Source organism: Hyla sarda, chromosome 1 (assembly GCF_029499605.1).
Source record: "Hyla sarda isolate aHylSar1 chromosome 1, aHylSar1.hap1, whole genome shotgun sequence".
Classification (NCBI taxonomy): Eukaryota; Metazoa; Chordata; class Amphibia; order Anura; family Hylidae; genus Hyla; species Hyla sarda.
In genome coordinates this window covers 259,799,017-259,806,250 of record NC_079189.1, presented here as the reverse complement: position 1 = coordinate 259,806,250, position 7,234 = coordinate 259,799,017, and the positions used below count along the sequence as shown (strand labels likewise).

The 7,234-nt window shown below is 50.2% G+C and overlaps 6 pseudogenes; all 6 read right to left on the bottom strand.

The window, feature by feature from the left end:
• Positions 1-120, bottom strand: LOC130352843 (5S ribosomal RNA; annotated as a pseudogene).
• A 261-nt stretch (positions 121-381) lies between these two features.
• LOC130352074 (5S ribosomal RNA) lies at positions 382-501 on the bottom strand (annotated as a pseudogene).
• Positions 502-1,960: 1,459 nt separating this feature from the next.
• LOC130352971 (5S ribosomal RNA) lies at positions 1,961-2,080 on the bottom strand (annotated as a pseudogene).
• An 884-nt stretch (positions 2,081-2,964) lies between these two features.
• LOC130347018 (5S ribosomal RNA) lies at positions 2,965-3,084 on the bottom strand (annotated as a pseudogene).
• Positions 3,085-3,558: 474 nt separating this feature from the next.
• On the bottom strand, positions 3,559-3,678 carry LOC130316759 (5S ribosomal RNA; annotated as a pseudogene).
• A 2,639-nt stretch (positions 3,679-6,317) lies between these two features.
• On the bottom strand, positions 6,318-6,437 carry LOC130329207 (5S ribosomal RNA; annotated as a pseudogene).
• Positions 6,438-7,234: the final 797 nt, after the last annotated feature.

The following is a 7,234-nucleotide window of genomic DNA, read 5'->3' as shown; positions in this document are numbered from 1 at the left end:
TGTCAACAACACCTGGGATTCCTAGCCAGTCTCCCATGCTGGTACTTACCGGGCCCTAAGCTGGGTAGCAGTCTGCGATCTGACGAGAGCAGGCGTGTTCAGCTTAGGATGGCCGTTGACATCTTTACGCCTTGTATATTGTGGATTTAAGCATCAATAAATATTTTTTTTAATCGGAGAGGAAGGCGGCAACAGAGCAAAATGTCAATAGCACCTTGGATTGCCAGCCAGTCTCCCATGCCTGTACTTGCCGGGCAGCAGTCTGCGATCTGACAAGAACAGGCACATTCAGCTTAGGATAGCCGTAGACGGCTTCACACCCTGTATACTGTGGATTTAAGCATCAATAAATCCTTTTCGGAAGGCGGCTACAGAGCAAAATGTCAACGACACCTGGGATTCCCAGTCAGTCTCCCATGCTGGTACTTACCGGGCCCTAAGCTGGGTAGCAGTCTGCAATCTGACGAGAGCAGGCGCGTTCAGCTTAGGATGGCCGTTGACAGCTTCTTGCCCTTTATACTGTGCATTTAAGCATCAATAAATCCTTTTCGGAATCGGAACGGAAGGCGGCAACAGAGCAAAATGTCAACGGCAGCCAGGATTCCCAGCCAGTGTCCCATGCCGGTACTTACCGGGCCCCAAGATCTGTACCAGTCTGCGATCTGACGAGAGCAGGCACGTTCAGCTTAGGATGGCCATTGACAGCTTCATGCTTTTTATACTGTGCATTTAAGCATCAATAAATCCTTTTCGGAATCGGAACGGAAGGCGGCAACAGAGCAAAATGTCAACTGCACCCGGGATTCCCAGCCAGTCTCCCATGCCGGTACTTACTGGGCCCTAAGCTGCGTAGCAGTCTGCGATCTGACGAGAGCAGGCGCGTTCAGCTTAGGATGGCCGTTGACATCTTCACGCCTTGTATACTGTGGATTTAAGCATCAATAAATATTTTTTTTAATCGGAGAGGAAGGCGGCAACAGAGCAAAATGTCAATAGCACCTTGGATTGCCAGGCAGTCTCCCATGCCCGTACTTGCCGGCCAGCAGTCTGCGATCTGACGAGAGCAGGCGCGTTCAGCTTAGGATGGCCGTTGACAGCTTCACACTTTGTATATTGTGCATTTAAGCATCAATAAATCCTTTTCGGAACGGAACGGAAGGCGGCAACAGAGCAAAATGTCAACGGCAGCCGGGATTCCCAGCCAGTGTCCCATGCCGGTACTTACCGGGCCCTAAGATCTGTACCAGTCTGCGATCTGACGAGAGCAGGCGCGTTCAGCTTAGGATGGCCGTTGACAGCTTCACACTTTGTATACTGTGGATTTAAGCATCAATAAATAATTTTCGGAATCGGAGCAGAAACAGAGCAAAATGTCAACTGCACCCGGGATTCCCAGCCAGTCTCCCATGCTGGTACTTACCAGGCCCGAAGCTGGGTAGCAGTCTGCGATCTGACGAGAACAGGCGCATTCAGCTTAGGATGGCCGTAGACATCTTCACACACTGTATACTGTATATGGTGGATTTAAGCATCAATAAATCCTTTTCGGAATCGGAGCGGAAGGCGGCAACAGAGCAAAATGTCAATGGCACCTTGGATTGCCAGCCAGTCTCCCATGCCGGTAACTACAGGGCAGCAGTCTGCGATCTGACGAGAGCAGGCACGTTCAGCTTAGGATGGCCGTTGACATCTTTACGCCTTGTATATTGTGGATTTAAGCATCAATAAATATTTTTATTATTCGGAGAAGAAGGCGGCAACTGAGCAAAATGTCAATGGCACCTTGGATTGCCAGCCAGTCTCCCATGCCTGTATCTGCCGGGCAGCAGTCTGCGATCTGAGGAGAACAAGCACGTTCAGCTTAGGATGGCCGTTGACAGTTTCACACTTTGTATACTGTGGATTTAAGCATCAATAAATCCTTTTTGGAATCGGAGCGGAAGGCGGCAACAGAGCAAAATGTCAACGACACCTGGGATTCCCAGCCAGTCTCCCATGCTGGTACTTACCGGGCCCTAAGCTGAGTAGCAGTCTGCGATCTGACGAGAGCAGGCGCATTCAGCTTAGGATGGCCGTTGACTGCTTCTCGTCCTTTATACTGTGCATTTAAGCATCAATAAATCCTTTTCGGAATCGGAACGGAAGGCGGCAACAGAGCAAAATGTCAACGGCAGCCGGGATTCCCAGCCAGTGTACCATGCCGGTACTTACCGGGCCCTAAGATCTGTACCAGTCTGCGATCTGACGAGAGCAGGCGCGTTAAGCTTAGGATGGCCGTCGACAGCTTCACACCTTGTATACTGTGGATTTAAGCATCAATAAATTCTTATCGGAGCGGAAGGCAGCAATAGAGCAAAATGTAAACAGCACCCGGGATTCCCAGCCAGTCTCCCATGCCAGTACTTACCAGGCCCTAAGCTGGGTAGCAGTCTGCGATCTGACAAGAGCAGGCGCATTCAGCTTAGGATGGCCATTGACAGCTTCATGCTTTTTATACTGTGCATTTAAGCATCAATAAATCCTTTTCGGAATCGGAACGGAAGGCGGCAACAGAGCAAATTGTCAACAGCACCCGGGATTCCCAGCCAGTCTCTCATGCCGGTACTTACCGGGCCCTAAGCTGGGTAGCAGTCTGCGATCTGACGAGAGCTGGCGCGTTCAGCTTAGGATGGCCGTTGACGGCTTCACGCCCTTTATACTGTGCATTTAAGCATCAATAAATCCTTTTCCGAATCGGAGCGGAAGGCGGCAACAGATTAAAATGTCAACGGCACCCAGGATTCCCAGCCAGTCTCCCAGGCTGGTACTTACCAGGCCCTAAGCTGGGTAGCAGTCTGCGATCTGACAAGAGCAGGCGCATTCAGCTTAGGATGGCCATTGACAGCTTCATGCTTTTTATACTGTGCATTTAAGCATCAATAAATCCTTTTCGGAATCGGAACGGTAGGCGGCAACAGAGCAAATTGTCAACTGCACCCGGGATTCCCAGCCAGTCTCCCATGCCGGTACTTACTGGGCCCTAAGCTGCGTAGCAGTCTGCGATCTGACGGGAACAGGTGCGTTCAGCTTAGGATGGCCGTTGACATCTTCACGCCTTGTATACTATGGATTTAAGCATCAATAAATATTTTTTTAAATCGGAGAGGAAGGCGGCAACAGAGCAAAATTTCAATAGCACCTTGGATTGCCAGCCAGTCTCCCATGCCCGTACTTGCCGGGCAGCAGTCTGCGATCTGACAAGAACAGGCGCATTCAGCTTAGGATAGCCGTAGAATGCTTCACACCCTGTATACTGTGGATTTAAGCATCAATAAATCCTTTTCGGAATCGGAGCGGAAGGCGGCTACAGAGCAAAATGTCTACAACACCTGGGATTCCCAGCCAGTCTCCCATGCTGGTACTTACCGGGCCCTAAGCTGGGTAGCAGTCTGCGATCTGACGAGAGCTGGCGCGTTCAGCTTAGGATGGCCGTTGACGGCTTCACGCCCTTTATACTGTGCATTTAAGCATCAATAAATCCTTTTCCGAATCGGAGCGGAAGGCGGCAACAGATTAAAATGTCAACGGCACCCGGGATTCCCAGCCAGTCTCCCATGCTGGTACTTACCAGGCCCTAAGCTGGGTATCAGTCTGCGATCTGACGAGAGCAGGCGCGTTCAGCTTAGGATGGCCGTTGACAGCTTCACACTTTGTATACTGTGCATTTAAGCATCAATAAATCCTTTTCGGAATCGGAACGGAACGCGGCAACAGAGCAAAATGTCAACGGCAGCCGGGATTCCCAGCCAGTGTCCCATGCCGGTACTTACCGGTCCCTAAGATCTGTACCAGTTTGCGATCTGACGAGAGCAGGCGCGTTAAACTTAGGATGGCCGTCGACAGCTTCACACCTTGTATACTGTGGATTTAAGCATCAATAAATTATTTTCGGAATCGGAACGGAAGGCGGCAACAGAGCAAAATGTCAACGGCAGCCTAGATTCCCAGCCAGTGTCCCATGCCGGTACTTACCGGGCCCTAAGATCTGTACCAGTCTGCGATCTGACGAGAGCAGGCGCGTTAAGCTTAGGATGGCCGTCGACAGCTTCACACCTTGTATACTGTGGATTTAAGCATCAATAAATTCTTTTCGGAATCGGAGCGGAAGGCAGCAATAGAGCAAGATGTCAATGGCAATGGCAACCGGGATTCTCAGCCAGTCTCCCATGCCAGTACTTACCGGGCCCTAAGCTGGGTAGCAGTCTGCGATCTGACAAGAGCAGGCGCGTTCAGCTTAGGATGGCCTTTGACAGCTTCGTGTTTTTTATACTGTGCATTTAAGCATCAATAAATCCTTTTCGGAATCGGAACAGAAGGCGGCAACAGAGCAAAATGTCAACTGCACCCGGGATTCCCAGCCAGTCTCCCATGTCGGTACTTACTGGGCCCTAAGCTGCGTAGCAGTCTGCGATCTGACGAGAGCAGGCGCGTTCAGCTTAGGATGGCCGTTGACATCTTCACGCCTTGTATACTGTGGATTTAAGCATCAATAAATATTTTTTTTAATCGGAGAGAAAGGCGGCAACAGAGCAAAATGTCAATAGCACCTTGGATTGCCAGCCAGTCTCCCATGCCCGTACTTGCCGGGCAGCAGTCTGCGATCTGACAAGAACAGGCGCATTCAGCTTAGAATAGCCGTAGACGGCTTCACACCCTGTATACTGTGGATTTAAGCATCAATAAATCCTTTTCGAAATCGGAGCAAAATGTCTACAGAGCTACAGAGCAAAATGTCAACAACACCTGAGATTCCCAGCCAGTCTCCCATGCTGGTATTTACCAGGCCCTAAGCTGGGTAGCAGTCTGCGATCTGACGAGAGCAGGCGCGTTCAGCTTAGAATGGCCGTTGACAGCTTCACGCCCTTTATACTGTGCATTTAAGCATCAATAAATCCTTTTCCGAATCGGAGCGGAAGGCGGCAACAGAGCAAAATGTCAACGGCAGCCGGGATTCCCAGCCAGTGTCCAATGCCGGTACTTACCGGGCCCTAAGATCTGTACCAGTCTGCGATCTGACGAGAGCAGGCGCGTTAAGCTTAGGATGGCCGTCGACAGCTTCACACCTTGTATACTGTGGATTTAAGCATCAATAAATATTTTTTTTTAATCGGAGAGGAAGGCGGCAACAGAGCAAAATGACAATAGCACCTTGGATTGCCAGCCAGTCTCCCATGCCCGTACTTGCCGGGCAGCAGTGTGCGATCTGACAAGAACAGGCGCATTCAGCTTAGGATAGCCGTAGACGGCTTCACACCCTGTATATTGTGGATTTAAGCATCAATAAATCCTTTTCGGAATCGGAGCAAAATGTCTACAGAGCTACAGAGCAAAATGTCAACAACACCTGAGATTCCCAGCCAGTCTCCCATGCTGGTACTTACCAGGCCCTAAGCTGGGTAAAAGTCTGCGATCTGACGAGAGCAGGCGCGTTAAGCTTAGGATGGCCGTCGACAGCTTCACACCTTGTATACTGTGGATTTAAGCATCAATAAATTATTTTCGGAATCGGAGCGGAAGGCAGCAATAGAGCAAAATGTCAACGGCAACCGGGTTTCCCAGCCAGTCTCCCATGCCAGTACTTACCGGGCCCTAAGCTGGGTAGCAGTCTGCGATCTGACGAGAGTAGGCGCGTTCCGCTTAGGATGGCCGTTGACATCTTCACGCCTTGTATATTGTGGATTTAAGCATCAATAAATATTTTTATTAATCGGAGAGGAAGGCGGCAACATAGCAAAATGTCAATAGCACCTTGGATTGCCAGCCAGTCTCCCATGCCGGTATCTCCCGGGCAGCAGTCTGCGATCTGAGGAGAGCAGACCCGTTCAGCTTAGGATGGCCGTTGACAGCTTCACACCCTGTATGAAGGCGGCAACAGATTAAAATGTCAACTGCACCCGGGATTCCAGCCAGTCTCCCATGCTGGTACTTACCAGGCCCTAAGCTGGGTAGCAGTCTGCGATCTGACGAGAGCAGGCGCGTTCAGCTTAGGATGGCCGTTGACAGCTTCACACTTTGTATACTGTGGATTTAAGCATCAATAAATAATTTTCGGAATCGGAGCAGAAACAGAGCAAAATGTCAACTGCACCCGGGATTCCCAGCCAGTCTCCCATGCTGGTACATACCAGGCCCGAAGCTGGGTAGCAGTTTGCGATCTGACGAGAACAGGCACATTCAGCTTAGGATGGCCGTAGACATCTTCACACCCTGTATACTGTGGATTTAAGCATCAATAAATCCTTTTCGGAATCGGAGCAGAAGGCGGCAACAGAGCAAAATGTCAACGACACCTGGGATTCCCAGTCAGTCTCCAATGCTGGTACTTACCGGGCCCTAAGCTGGGTAGCAGTCTGCGATCTGACGAGAGCAGGCGCGTTCAGCTTAGGATGGCCGTTGACAGCTTCTCGCACTTTATACTGTGCATTTAAGCATCAATAAATCCTTTTCGGAATCGGAACGGAAAGCGGCAACAGAGCAAAATGTCAACTGCATCCGGGATTCCCAGCCAGTCTCCCATGCCGGTACTTACTGGGCCCTAAGCTGGGTAGCAGTCTGCGATCTGACGAGAGCAGGCGCGTTCAGCTTAGGATGGCCGTTGACATCTTCACGCCTTGTATATTGTGGATTTAAGCATCAATAAATATTTTTATTAATCGGAGAGGAAGGCGGCAACAGAGCAAAATGTCAATGGCACCTTGGATTGCCAGCCAGTCTCCCATGCCGGTAACTACAGGGCAGCAGTCTGCGATCTGACGAGAGCAGGCACGTTCAGCTTAGGATGGCCGTTGACATCTTTACGCCTTGTATATTGTGGATTTAAGCAGCAATAAATATTTTTATTATTCGGAGAAGAAGGCGGCAACAGAGCAAAATGTCAATGGCACCTTGGATTGCCAGCCAGTCTCCCATGCCTGTATCTGCCGAGCAGCAGTCTGCGATCTGAGGAAAGCAAGCACGTTCAGCTTAGGATGGCCGTTGACAGTTTCACACTTTGTATACTGTGGATTTAAGCATCAATAAATAATTTTCGGAATCGGAGCAGAAACAGAGCAAAATGTCAACTGCACCCGGGATTCCCAGCCAGTCTCCCATGCTTGTACTTACCAGGCCCGAAGCTGGGTAGCAGTCTGCGATCTGACGAGAACAGGCGCATTCAGCTTAGGATGGCCGTAGACATCTTCACACCCTGTATACT